This window comes from Camponotus vicinus, unplaced genomic scaffold (assembly GCF_025532165.1).
Source record: "Camponotus vicinus isolate PSW18456_S1 unplaced genomic scaffold, iyCamVici1.0 SCAF_1, whole genome shotgun sequence".
NCBI classification, from domain to species: domain Eukaryota; kingdom Metazoa; phylum Arthropoda; class Insecta; order Hymenoptera; family Formicidae; genus Camponotus; species Camponotus vicinus.
In genome coordinates this window covers 29,157,937-29,172,424 of record NW_028141945.1, presented here as the reverse complement: position 1 = coordinate 29,172,424, position 14,488 = coordinate 29,157,937, and the positions used below count along the sequence as shown (strand labels likewise).

Genomic DNA, 14,488 nt, shown 5'->3' with positions numbered 1-14,488 from the left:
TGCCAACAGTACATGGTGTTCCCAAGCGGTCACCCATCTAAGTACTGACCATGCCCAACGTTGCTTAACTTCAGTGATCGGACGAGAACTGGTGTTTTACAACGTGGTATGACCGTTGACAAAAATAAATCTTTCGGTTGTTGGAGATATAATTTTTGAATTTTTAGAACATATTTTATAAATTTTTAAACATATTGAATGCAATTATTTATAAATTTTCAAACGCTACGAATGCAGTTATTTATTATCATTTTTCACGAAATGTACATACAATCTATTGACTAATTAATTATCATATTTTAAGAAAATAATTTAGTATAGTGGTTGAAGTAAAAAAATTATATCAATATTGACAATATTTAAATTAGCAAAAAGAAAAGATGGTGCCAACAGTATATGGTGTTCCCAAGCGGTCACCCATCTAAGTACTGACCATGCCCAACGTTGCTTAACTTCAGTGATCGGACGAGAACTGGTGTGTGTGTGTATAAGTTGTTTATTGAATGCCCATTTCAGTTACAAAAATTTTTTTAGAAACGAATAAACGAGTTTTTACATTTTATCTTTTGAATGTCACTGTGGTCTCCGAGGAGAATCTCTCAGGACTTATTAGTTATTTATTACAATTGTTTGGTCGGCATGGTAGTTATTTTTATTATCGAGGTGATTCGCGGACAGATCTTTACAGGTCGGTATTATGTAATGTTTATCCAGAGAAAAAGGCACAGGAAAAAAACTCCGGAGATCTGTTTTACGCTGTTATAACATAGTATAAATTAAAATAGTTAAAAAAGAGAAACAAAACAACGCAAATTATCAGTCTATGTCATATCAGACATTATTCTATCCGCTATTCTTTTATATACTTAGGCACTAATAGTTTTGTAAATATACTTAGAGGTTATAATATGTACATTGGACGGGGATACTGTCCCAGATAGCAAAGTCTGTAGAAAGCATATCATGCCAAGTGTCTGCTATCAACTAATGTTAGCAAAACGGCTACAAATTTGGTACTGAAGCTGTTATTACCAATTAAGTTGACAAATTGATGTCAAAAATCGAACAGAGTCTGCTCACAGAATCTGACGCAGATTGGTGGCAGAAACCAAGCGGAATCTGCTAACATGACTTGATATCAGATTATCGACAAAAATCAAGCAGAATCTACGTGCGCGCAATTTGACTGCAGATTGACAGCAGAAGTGGAACAGGGTTTACATGCGTGATCTGATGGCAAATTGGCAACAATCTGCATTTGATTCGATAGTTCCTTCGCTTACCGCTATGTGATGTATTTTCTCGCAATCAAATTTCTGTCAGAAATATATATAAAGTCGCTATTATTAATAAAAGATCAAAAATATAGTAACTATTTCTATCACTTTAATTTCTGATATGTGATACAAGCAGATAAGATTCAAAATATTAAACTGATTGGAATCAATAGGATAAATGGAAAATTATTCATTTACTGCCTATTTGAAGCATAAAAGAAGAATTTAATTCTAAATAAATTATATCTCAAGTTTTGTAAGTTAAATTTAATTATTTTCACCATTTACTTTATTATTAATTTAATTAAATTGAGTCCTTTACTATGTGAGATATAACTACGATATAACATATTACATATTATATGTTGTATTAGAAGAAAATTAACCGATAACTCGCCGATAATAGTCTTATTTAACATCTGTAGTAATTAATTTTATTGTATTTATATTACTTATTTATATGAATGACCAGAAGCTGCAGATTCTGCTCGGGATCTGCTGCCAATCTGCCGTCAGATTACGCGCGTGCAGATCCTGCTCGGTTTCTGCCGACAATTTGACATCAAGTGATGTTAGCAGATCCTGCTCGGTTTTTGCTAATAATCTGCTGTCAGATTCTGTGAGCAGGTTTTGCTAGCAAATCGTGAGCCTATTGCGGACATAACGGATGCCAATCTGCTAGCAACTTTTGTGGAAATCTGTCGCTAATCTGCTGGCAAATTGCGCGCATTTTGCTTACCGGGGTTATACTGACTTATTATTACGACTTGTAAATCTTATTAGTCTTAAAGGTTAGCTTACATTAACTTATATACATTACTAGTAGCATAAGACTAGTGGTCTGCGCTTTGATACATTGTCATTAATATATATATTTGTTTGTTTGTGTGTTTTAATGGATTTTTCCTTACTTTGTACTAATCGTAGAAAAGAGGAAGAAAGAAGGAAAGGAAGGAAGGCTACTTATCTCTTTCGATCCACCAGTATTTGGAATTTTCACGGTGTTTATCCTGTATATCTCTTTCTGGAAGGTCCATGCAATAACGTAATTTAATCTTATCTCTTAAGCAGTTTACATTTGCCAGATATTTTATGGTTTTTATATTTTTATGTCTAGGTATGTGATAAATGGTTGCGATACCATTTATGTCTTGTATATAGCCATTAGCGTCTAAATATGGGAAAGCTTCAGGAGAGATAAAGCCAGAGGTTAATGTTTTTGCGTGATACTCTGGGTGTGGATATAATGCACCAAAGATTAAGCTATTGTGTTTAATGAGGCTTGCATTTGCAAAATGGTCTCGTGTGAGTTTTATTATAAAATTGTCTATTCTTGGGATATTTGCTTTATCATATATCTTTTTGTTACTATAATGTTTGCAGTAATCATGTTCTGGGTTTGCGAACATTCTCAGGCAAACTCTTAAGCATTTACGTTCGAACTGTCTGACTTTTTCCAATTGTGAGGCACTGACGTTATACCACACAGGGCATCCATATGTAATAATAGGTCTAATTAGAAGTAAGTAACATATTATTTTTATTTTTGTATTTAATATTTTTGAGTAAAAGAGTTTCTTTTGTTGAAAGAAGGCTTTTTTTGCTTTTGTTAATTGTGTTTCTATATGTTTGTTGAACTTTAGCTTTTCGTCTAAATAAACTCCTAGATATCTTACACAACTCCTGTGTAGTATAATCTCATTTCCTTCTTTTATGGAGAATGTTTTATAATTCTTTCGTACGTTTTTGTTCGCATATTCTAGGTTCTGTCTGAATAAAATGGTTTTACATTTGTTTATGTTTATTTTCAGCTTCCACGATTTATAATATGCATTGATTCTTTCGAATCAATCCTGAAGCTTGCATTGTATTCGTGAGAGCCATGAATCCTCGTGATAAATTATTAAGTCGTCCGCGAAGGCGATGGATTTTATGGGGCAAACCAAATTTGTATTGCAGAATTTCAGCACGTAACATGTGTATATATTGAAAAGAATGGGAGAGTTTACTGTGCCCTGTTGTAATCCATTTGTTATAACGAAGTCATTTGAGGAAGTAAGCTTTCCTATGACGATCACGAAAAATCTTTCACTTATCATGCTCCAGATTAATTCTATCATGTGATCGGGGAATTTGTTTTGACTAAGCTTGACAATGAGGCCTGATAGCCAGACCGAATCAAAATCTTTTTCTAAATCTATGAGACAGGCGCCTACGCACTTCTTGTCATTTATGGCCCAACAGATGTCTGAGGTAAGTTTATTAATAGCGTGTAAAGTGGAGTGTTTGGATCTGAAGCCGAATTAATTTTCGGGTAAGACGTTTTTTTCCGAGCACTCTGCTAATATCGCGTCATTTATTATCATTTCATATACTTTACTTATATTCGGGAGTAGACTTATGGGTCTATAATTTATTTTGTGTCTTCTTTATTTTTTTTTTAAATCGGTACTACTAAGACTTTTTTCCAGTGCAGTAGAAAATATCTATTGTTTAATAAATTGTTAAAGAGGATCGCATAAGCTCGTATCATAATTGAAGGTAAGTGTTTGAGTACTATATTTGATATTTCGTCTATACCTGATGATTTTTTGTTATTAAGATGTCTGAATTTTTTTCCTAGAGAGAAAATACTAGTAAAGTAGTTTTTCGGTCCCTCTTCTGTTGATGGGTTGTCAGAAGTGTTATTTTCGTTGAATGTGCATATTACTTCGTTATTTTTACGCTTTATTTCCGCTGTGTTGACTAATTCGCGCGCTTTGTTTTCTATTATCTCTTCAAACCTAATGCTCGTCCTGTTTTCGTTATTTATGTTTGCAAGAAAAGCACCAATTACATTAAGTTTATCTTCAATGTTGCTGACTATAGTTTCATTATTTTTATTTATAGATATATTCTCGGTATTTATATTATATTTATCTAAAATATGCTTACTCTCGCGCGGGATTTTGAGCTGTGATATTTCGGCTATGCTTTTTTCCGGAATATTGAGTTTACTTGCGGGAACATTAACGCGGAGTTATTAACAGGGATGTTGCGAATTTTTTCCTCCCAGTATTTGTTTACCGAGCTCGCGAACTCTACTTTCAGTCTACTCTTGACATCTCTCAACAGATTTTTTAGTATTCTAATCGCGTTTTCATTTGCATTAGGCCATTCTCTCTGTTTTTTATGTAGTTGTGTTAGTATATGGCTTTTAAATTTTTGTAAGTTTATGATATTTGAGTCTAGATAGGTATCTACTCTGTCTTTAGGTTTTATTTTTGGAATAACTTTTTTGATTCCTTCGCTAATAATATTATCTATTTGTTTTAAGTATTCTGTTGTTTCTTGTATAATTAAGTTTTTGTCATTGGGGATGTCGAGTTTAAAATCTTGTTTTAATGTGTTATCGAACTTTTCCCAGTCTGTCATTCTATAATTGTATTTTTGTGTTGCAGTGTTATTTGTGAACGGTATTTGTGTGTCTTCTGTAAAAGAGACATGTGCAAGAATCGCGTTGTGATCGCTATCATATGGGACGCTTGGTAGTTTGAAGGAGTCTACTGTGTTATTGAAATCTATCCGTACGTCTGCTATTATGATATCGAAATGTGATTCTCCTAAAGGATAGGAGGAAAACTGCGTACAATACAGTTTGCTTCGATATTGGAATTCATTGTTCGCTAACTATTTATTCAGAGACACTCCTCTAGGGTTATTTTCTTTATTTAACCAATTGGTGTGCTTAGCGTTTAGGTCGCCTGCAATAATATAATAGTTTTCTTCTCTTTCTAGTTAGAGTTGCCCGAATAAATTATTGAGCTCTGGGATAAATTCTTTTTGATTACCGCAAGGCGCGTAGGCTCCAATTAGGAATAGGTATGTATTAGTTTTTAGTTTTATTTTTATAATAGTATTTTCTAAGAAGGGTTTTGTTTGAGGCGTGTATATATGTACTCTCTTTTGGTCTATATTTTTTTTTATTATTATTGCTGTTCCGCCTCTTTGTCTATCGCTTCTATCATTTCTTATTATGTTGTAATTTTTAAAGTTTACCACGTGATTTCGTTTTAGTTTTGTTTCAGAGAGTAAAGCTACGTCTGGATTTTGTGTCTTTAGTATGTTTGTTATCGAAGACCTTTTTTGGTTTGTTACGATTGAGTTTACATTAATTACAAGTAATTTAAGTTTGGGTAAGTTTTTTTATTTTGATTAAAGTTAGTCATTATTTTGGCACATAGAGTCGATTATATTTAATACGTAATCTGTTTTTTTTTCAGCTTTCTCAACTAGCTGTGTAAGATTGTTTATTTGTTCCTGTTGCTTTTGTAGAAGTGTCATTACTTGAGTTTTGAACATGTTTATGATATCATTGATACTAGACGCTAAGAGTGCATTTGGAGATGTGTTTTCGTGTGGTGTAGGGTTTCGTTCTGCAGGTGAGGATGTTGTGTTATTATTTTTTACTATGTCTGTGAAATTGATATTTTTCTTTACGTAGTTGTTTAGATTTATTATCTTTCTTTCTCTTTTCTCTTGTAGCTCTATTTTTTTTCTTGTGCTTTTTTTTCAGGTTAAGGAGTATTGGACAACCACGATAGGATGCGGGATGGCCGTAACTTTGACAGTTTGCGCAATATAATTTGATCTTATCCTGTATGCTATTTGGAGATAATTTGCGCTCTCCTGGGTGATGCGGATCATTGCATTTTACGCATCTATATTTGAGGTTGCAGTTGGATGCTACGTGTCCTAATCGTTGGCAACTTTTACATTGTATAATGTCTTTGTTCTTTAATTTATCCCACGATATAACGTGATGACATAGTCTATTTATTTTGAGAAGATTTTGTATTTTACTTCCTGCCTCCAACTGCACCAAAAAAATAGGTAATTGGATATTCTCGCTTACGGATCTTTTTGTCTTAAAGAGTGTAACTTTATGAAAGCCTATACCTTCGACCTTTAGCGATTTTAATTCATTTAGAATTGCCTGTGGATCATACGAGTGATGTAATCCCTTTAGTAGAACTGAGATAGCTTTACCTTTTTTTGGTGTGAAAGTATAAAAACACGTATATACCGATTCTAATAATTTTTTAGCTTTATGGAAATCTGTTAGTGAGAACATCTTTAATATATGTTTATTATTATTTATACGCTTAATTGTAAAATTTGCCTGTTTTATTTGGCTAGATATAAGCCGTTTTGTGTCCTTTGGGTTTTGATAAATGATGTTGAGCGGAGGTGGCTTTTCTTCCTTCTTTTGATCCTTTCCTTTAGGCCGATCCTTGTCGTCTTCTCTGGATATTGTTATATTAGAGAGCCCTGGATGAACGTTTATTCCTTTTTGTGTTGTCGTGGAAGGGTTTATCCTGGGTGCTGGGGGCTTCAATAATCGGATGAGTCCGTCTATTCCGATTTTTTAACTCGGCTACGATGTTGTTATTGTCGTTAGCATCTGAATCTGTTTCCATTAGATCTATGATTTCATTAAGAGGTGTGTATTTATTCCTCGTTAGTACGTTATAGGTTGGCGTATCCTCGATTTGGGAGTCGATTTGTGGTTGTACGTCTTCTTTCAAGGGTGTATTATTAATCGGTATAGTGCTTTTTATGGGCTGTAGGTTTTCTTTGTTCGAGTCATCTACATGTTGACTTTTCTTCATCTTGACTAAAGTAAGATTTGGATGCAGATTTCTACTTTTTTGTTTCTTTATTAATTGCTGGTGCAACTTTCTTAGCAAGGCACTGTTTGTATTTGTTGCCTTATACTTTACTGTATCAAGCTGATTGTTTATAATGGACTTTCTTAGCAACGAGGTTATGTCGCCTGCGTCGGTCGTATTGGATTTCTTAGTGGTGCTAATCTTTTCACCACATAACGTATTTAGTGTCTTTTCTGTAATGGGAGAGTTTTATATTGTCTTGCAATATTTCTTTATGAATTCTATCTTTATTTTTATGATTTTAGCGGATAATCGATTTCGTTAGCGGTACGACTGACGAGAACTGACGAGAACTGGTGTTTTACAACGTGGTATGACCGTTGACAATAATGAATCTTTCGGTTGTTGAAGATATAGTTTTTGAATTTTTAGAACGTATTTTATTAATTTTTAAACGTATTAAACGCAGCTATTTATAAATTTTTAAATGGTGAGAATGCAGTTATTTATTATCATTTTATTATTATTTTTCACGAAATGTATATACAATCTATTGATTTAATAGTTATCATATTATAAGAAAATGATTTAGCATAGGGATTGGAATGAAAAAATTATCAATATTGATTATATTTAAATTAATAAAAAACAAAAAGATGTTAACAGTACATGATGTTTCCAAGCTGTCACCCATCTAACAAGAAAAGGCATAGAAGTTTCCCTCTGATTTCGATAAGCTTTTAACATTGTTTCCTAGACAAAAATAAGAGACATGTATTTTATCCAGTATAAACAAAGTTGTGGAGAAAGTAATATTAAATAGAATTAGAAAGTATGTCGCACAAAATAATTTAATTATTGATGAATAATTATTTGGATTCAAAGAGAAGCACAATATTGTACAACAAAAGTTGTCAGAATAATTAATGATATTAAATATAACTTTGATATAATGTGACGGTTATGCTGTTACTTGATATAGAAAAAGCATTTGATAAAGTATGGATGGTCTAATATACATATAAAATGATTAGGTATCTTACTATAGTTATTAGGCTATTATACTCGCGTATCTTTGTGATAGGAAATTACAATTAAGAATTAACAATGTATATTCTAACGAGAAAGCTATTAAAGTAATTATACTACAAGGCTCAATGTTATGATCGATATTGTTTTCAATATATGTAAACGTAGGTAAATTCGAGAAAAATCAAACTGACAATGTTTGCGGATGATACAGCGATATATGTCATTCATTTAGTGCTATAGTAAAACAGTTGCAAAACATAAATACATGTATACTCTAAAAATATTATAAGAAATGGAAAATATCTTAATGCTGCCAAAATGGAAACAATAGTATTCAGTAAGAAAGTTAAAGTTTCTTGTGTCACATCAATCAATTAAAATTTATAATCGACAAATAAGTAATAAAAATACCGTAAAATACTTAGGAGTATATCTAGATCCTAAATTAACATCTAAAATGCATATCAATACAGTACTGAGAAAAACACATGATAATGAAGATTTATTCATTAATGGTTAAAGGATTTACTGTTAGTAAATATAACAAATTATTAATAAATAAATTATAAAATATTAATATATAAATATTAATATATGAAATATGGATATATAAAATATTAATTTTTACATATGCAGCGAATGCTTGGTGCGTACAGCGGTAACTAATCATTGTAGAGTTCAAAACAAATGCTTAAGATTGGTATTTAATACGAATAGATATAATAAAATTGTGAATGAACAATAATGAACAAACATAGATACCGTATATTAAAGATTTCATTTATAATATAACAGAAAGATTTTATAATACTCAACTCGAACACAATAGCTTAACTAAGAAAATAATGCAAATTAGAGTTAATAATCTATCTAAAAATTTCAAGCATGCTATCTTATCAAAAACTAGATATCTTTTATAAAACATTGTAAATCAATGAAAGAAATAACAATCAAAATATAGTGAAACTATTCTATTTAGATCATCATTAATGTATGCGAATTGCAATGTCAAAAAGAATTATAAAGCATTTATGACTAGGAGTACACTAAAAAATAATGTACAAAATATTCCTCATAAAAACGTTGTTAAATACTTAGGATTAATCTCAATGAGAGATTGAACTACAAAAATCAAAAGATATACACCTCGAAAAGGCTTTACGAACCTTTATACATCTTAATAAACTATTTTATTCAAAAGATCTTCAGCTAGAAATTAAATATGATTGTCCTATATGGTTCAATATTAATGTATCTCTCACAGAGAAAATTAGAAAATTCGAAAGAAGATACTTACATGTTTGAACGTGAAGAATCTGATTATACAAGATACATTAGCAATCAAAAATTATATAATAAAACAAATACCTCCCGAATTGATAATTATATAACTCACTTGATTCGAAAATACTATTTACAAGCAAGTAAAAAACACAAAATAGTTTAATATATAGTGCATTATTAAACCCCATTGTACCCAAATCCCATGAATTATGAAAGAACATTAAGAGGATTCATACCACCAGAAGAATTTTTATAAAAATGTTAGATTTTTATGATTATGGCTTTAGTTTATTAAATAATCTTAATCGAAAGTTTTCTTGATATGAAATTCTGGATAAGCTACTTAATAGTGCCGTGACCTTTGTACATAGGCAAAAGTGTTGACAAGCTGCATAAAAATTTACTTGGTAACGCGATGCTACCGCGTCGCTTGATAATGTTTTTTACTATAATGAAAAATTATATTGAATTTACAACAGTTATTATGTACGATTTTTTTACATTATTCGAGACAAGTATAAGCATATCTTTTATCTTTATTTTTAATTACTTATTATATATCCAGATTATATATATAATAATTATAAACGTATAAGTTATAAAAATTAATCACATTTATTGCTCTATTTCCACTAACTGTATTTAATGAAGCTGAAAATGTATAATATTTACACAATTACGATTTATCATTTCAAAAGATCAGCAAATATTGACAATATTTATATATCATCATAATAAATATTATCCCAGTCAGCAAAGTCTGTTCAAACAGATTTTGTCAATTTCTGCTACAAATTTTTGTCGACAGTAAGATTGCAGATTGTATAAAAAATTTGTTATATCAAATAATGATAACAGAATGTCAGCAGAAATGTTACAAAACCTGCTGACATAATTTGATAGCAGAAACTGAACAGGATTTGTTTAAAATTATCATAGCAGATTGGTGGCAGAAATCGAGCAAGATCTGCGCAACACAGTTTGATATCAGATTGGTTGCAGAAACCGAGCAGGATCTGCGCAATGAAATTTGATATCAAATTCTCGGCAGATATCGAGTAGAGCCTGCTGATATAACTGACGGCAGATTGATGGCAGAAATTGAACAGAATCTGTGCGACGCAATTTGACAACAGATTGTCGGCAGAAACCAAGCAGGATCTGCGCAATGAAATTTGATGTCAAATTATCGGCAGAAATCGAGTAAAGCCTGTAGATATAACTGACGACAAATTGATAGCAGAAATTTAACAGGATCTGTGAGGCGCAATTTGATAGCAAATTGATAACAAAAATCGAGCAGGATCTGCGCACACAATCTCTGATAGCAGATTGACGGCAGAAACGGAACAGAGTTTGCATGATTCGATAGTTCCTTCACTTACCGCTACGTGAGCTGTACTTTCTCGTAATCTAATTTCTGTCAGAAATATATATAAAGTCGCGAATATGAATAAAAGACTAAAAATATAGTAATTATCATTTTAATTTCTATCACTTTAATTTCTGATATCTGATACAAGCAGATAAGATTCAGAATATTAAACTGATTGGAATCAATATGATAAATAGTAAATTATTCATGTACTGCCTATTTGAGGCATAAAGCAAAAATTTAATTCTAAATAAATTACATCTCCAGTTTTACAAGTTACATTTACTTTTATCATTTACTTTATTATTAATTTAATTTAATTTAATTAGTCCTTCGCTATATGAGATATAACTACGATATAACATATATTACATTAACATATATTACGATATAACATATGACATATGTTATTTTAGAAGAAAATTGTAATTAACTTGCTGATAATATTCTTATTTAGCACTTGTAATAATCAATTTTGTTGCATTTATATAATATTAATAAAAGTAAGCGCAAATCTTGTGCAGTTTCTGCTGTCAATTTGCCATCAGGTTGCATGCGCAGATTCTGCTCGGTTTCTGCTGGCAATCTAACATCAAATTGCATCGCGCAGATCCTGCTCGGTTTCTGCCGACAGTTTGTTGACAGGTTATGTTTTACAGACTCTGTCACCAAAACAAAAGCTTAATGCGGACACAGATGGCTATGGTTCTGGTGTGGGATTCTGATCGAATTTGCTGCCAATCTGCTGCCAACCTGCTAACATTTTGCTTACTGGGATGGTAAATGTTTACTTTAGAATACACAGCTCAAAAGATTTTTATTTTTACATATATTGTAGAGGATACATTCCTAAGTAATATACCGTTTGAATTTTGCGGCGGTCTCTTTTAGTCCTCCCTATGGGGGAGTTCCACTTTCGGAAGATATAACCTAACCCATGTCTGAAGTGTGGAATATACCTGGTTTCGCATAAAAAGTTGCAAACTTATATAAACTCATGAACCATATGAACCATGTGAAGCGAAATGTCATATATCAAGGTATTTCCTACACTTCAGACACAGGTTGGGTTAGGTTATATCTTTCGAAAGTGGAGCCCCCCCCTACGGGGGGCGGAACACACGGTGTCCACGCATGTACTTTGCAAGACAAAGCAAAGTTTACAAATACATATATTCTATTAAATATATTTCTTCTTAAACATACATAATGTGGTAAAATTATATTCTATTCATGAAACTTTTTTTGTTAATAACTATTTAATAAATAACAAGGTTAAAACCTTCTGAATATTATTCAGCAAGATGACCACGGTAAATGTAAACAGAGAAATATAAACATATTTAGAATGTAACGAAAAGATGAGTACAAGTAAGTATACAATTTCAAAATCGCATATCTGAGGAACGGAGAGAGACCGCCACAAAATTCAAACGGTGTATTACTTAGGAATGTATCCTCTACAACATATGTGAAAACAAAAATTTTTCGAGCTATATAACCTAAAGTAAACATTTACCAATATTATTAATATCATGTTAACAGAACAGCTTCGACTAACTAGTTCGTTAATAGATGTCTTACTAGTTGGCAAATATAATTAAATGTCGATAAATCTAATAGATTTTCACTATAAATTTAAAATAGTTTATCTCGAAAAAAAAGTATGCGGAAAGAAATATTTTACATTTTAATTTCTTTCTGATACGCAATCAACTTTTTCAATATTTGTTATAATTTATTAGATTTTAATTATATAAATCGTTTAAATCGGATTGTTTTTTTCTACAAATATTTCTTGACGCTTGATATTAATTTAAATTTTTATATAATATGATACTAATGTTACATCCAGCCGATTCCATGATTCCTTCCTTCCACGAAGTTGCGGCAACGATCGTTCGATTAGTGAAGCAAAATCATTGATCAGATACAGTCTCTCGCACCTTATAATAATCTATATTTGTCATTTAATATCTTTGAGTAATCACGAAAAAACATGCAGGAAATGCTAATGAAGCAATACCGATCCCTTTAACAAATAATTTTCTGAAGATAAAAAGAATATAGGCAGGAAAATAGAGAAATATATCGATGATATAACAACATAGATCTCCCTCTGTAAATAGAAATAGTAACATTTCGAAACTTATCAGGAAAGAAAATAAGAAATAAATGACGAATTTAGTCGACCTAAATCGACAAATTTAATCAACAATAGCTAGATAAATTTTACAAAAATTCGAAATCTTACAATTAGTAAGAAATAGATACCTGAACAAATTTTGTTAATCTAAAATGTAATCGAGGGATAAGATACGTACCGAAAAAATAAATCATATCGGGTATAAAAGAGGAAGCTCGTACGGAGCATCAGTCACTTCAGATCAGTCAGTTCAATCGGTCACTTTCCATCAGTCAGTTCAGTTCGTCATCGGTCTTCGACAGTTCATCCTCAGTTTGCGTGATGCGGACACACACTTTCGGTTATCGAATAAACGCTACAAGCATCCCGTCATCCTCGATGCTAAAGACCAGGAGTCCACTGAGAGTCGCAACTCAATCATCACTAATATCTTTTATTGCAAAACTGTAAATCAATCTGATCTTTGAATTATTTCATTTCCCTCTTCTTTGCTTATAATTTTTATATTTTAAAATCTGACATTGACTCTTAATGGAATCCTCCTCCCTTTTCCTCCATCTTCTACACACATTCACAATTAATTTTGATTTGTTATTTAAAAGAAAAAAAAATCATTGTAATCTCCAGTCGAGCATAAAAATAAAAATAGCGTCAGCCTTATTCTGTTCGACTGATGACTCATGTAATACCCGCGAGGAAACACACACTCATACACACTCTCATTACACTTGATATACCACTATTAACCGTTTGAGTGCCACGGACTTTTGTAGAAACTCGATCGAAAAATGCCAAGCGACGCGATAGCGCTTGTCAATTCCGAGTCAAAAAGAGCCAAGCGGCGCGATAGCGTTTGTTCGGTTCCATGTCGGAAAGTACCAAGCGCGATTGCGCTGTTTTTTACTTATAAGCAATAATTATTATCCAGGATGTATACTACCGGAAAAAACCTGGAAAACCTGGAATTCTCAGGGATTTTGTTTTAACCTGGAAAATCAGGGAATTCTCATGGAATTTTATTAAGACTCAGGGAATTTGTTAAAAACTACTTCTGTGATCATTTTTTTTTATATTGTAAGTGTAAACATTCGTTCTGTGTAGAATATCTTGAGCGATATCTCGAGCGTGCAGTTACTGTGAATTTATAGATTGATGCGCTGGCACTTTTGGGTACTGGACGGGGGGAGCGCGGTCGCGCCGCTTGGCACTCAAACGGTTAATTATAAAAAAGAAAAAATAATTATATCATTATTTTTTTATGTTTAAACTTAATCAGTTATTTTTATGAATAAATTTAAAATTTTGTGATTAATTTTTTCTATTGATTAAATACTCTGCTCTCATTCTTAGTTGTTAAGGATCGCATTTGGTCTCGCCCCGAGTAAAAGGGATTAAATTCCCTTACCGAAAAGAGGATCACCGAACGAACATTCGAAACAGAGTAATAGCGACTTTAAAGAGAGCCGTTTACGGGCCTTAAATTTCGATCGACCCGAGTCGTTCATCTTCTACTGTACGACTTCGGGAAAATATCATTGTTACGCCCTTCCTTCGACCCATCCTTCTCCGGATCTAGACGTAATATTAACATTGCACTTTTAATTTTATATATACAATACCCACAGTATAATATCTTCATACAGAAAAGTTAAAAAATATTTATATATGTATAATTTAAAAAAAAATATATATATATAATAAATTTTAAATTTTGTTATACACA

At 31.8% G+C, this 14,488-nt stretch overlaps 1 non-coding gene across 1 annotated transcript; it reads right to left on the bottom strand.

The window, feature by feature from the left end:
• Positions 1-120, bottom strand: LOC145959907 (5S ribosomal RNA). Its single transcript, XR_014435224.1, has one exon. It is a non-coding gene; the product is annotated as a 5S ribosomal RNA (ribosomal RNA).
• Between the last annotated feature and the right edge of the window lie 14,368 nt (positions 121-14,488).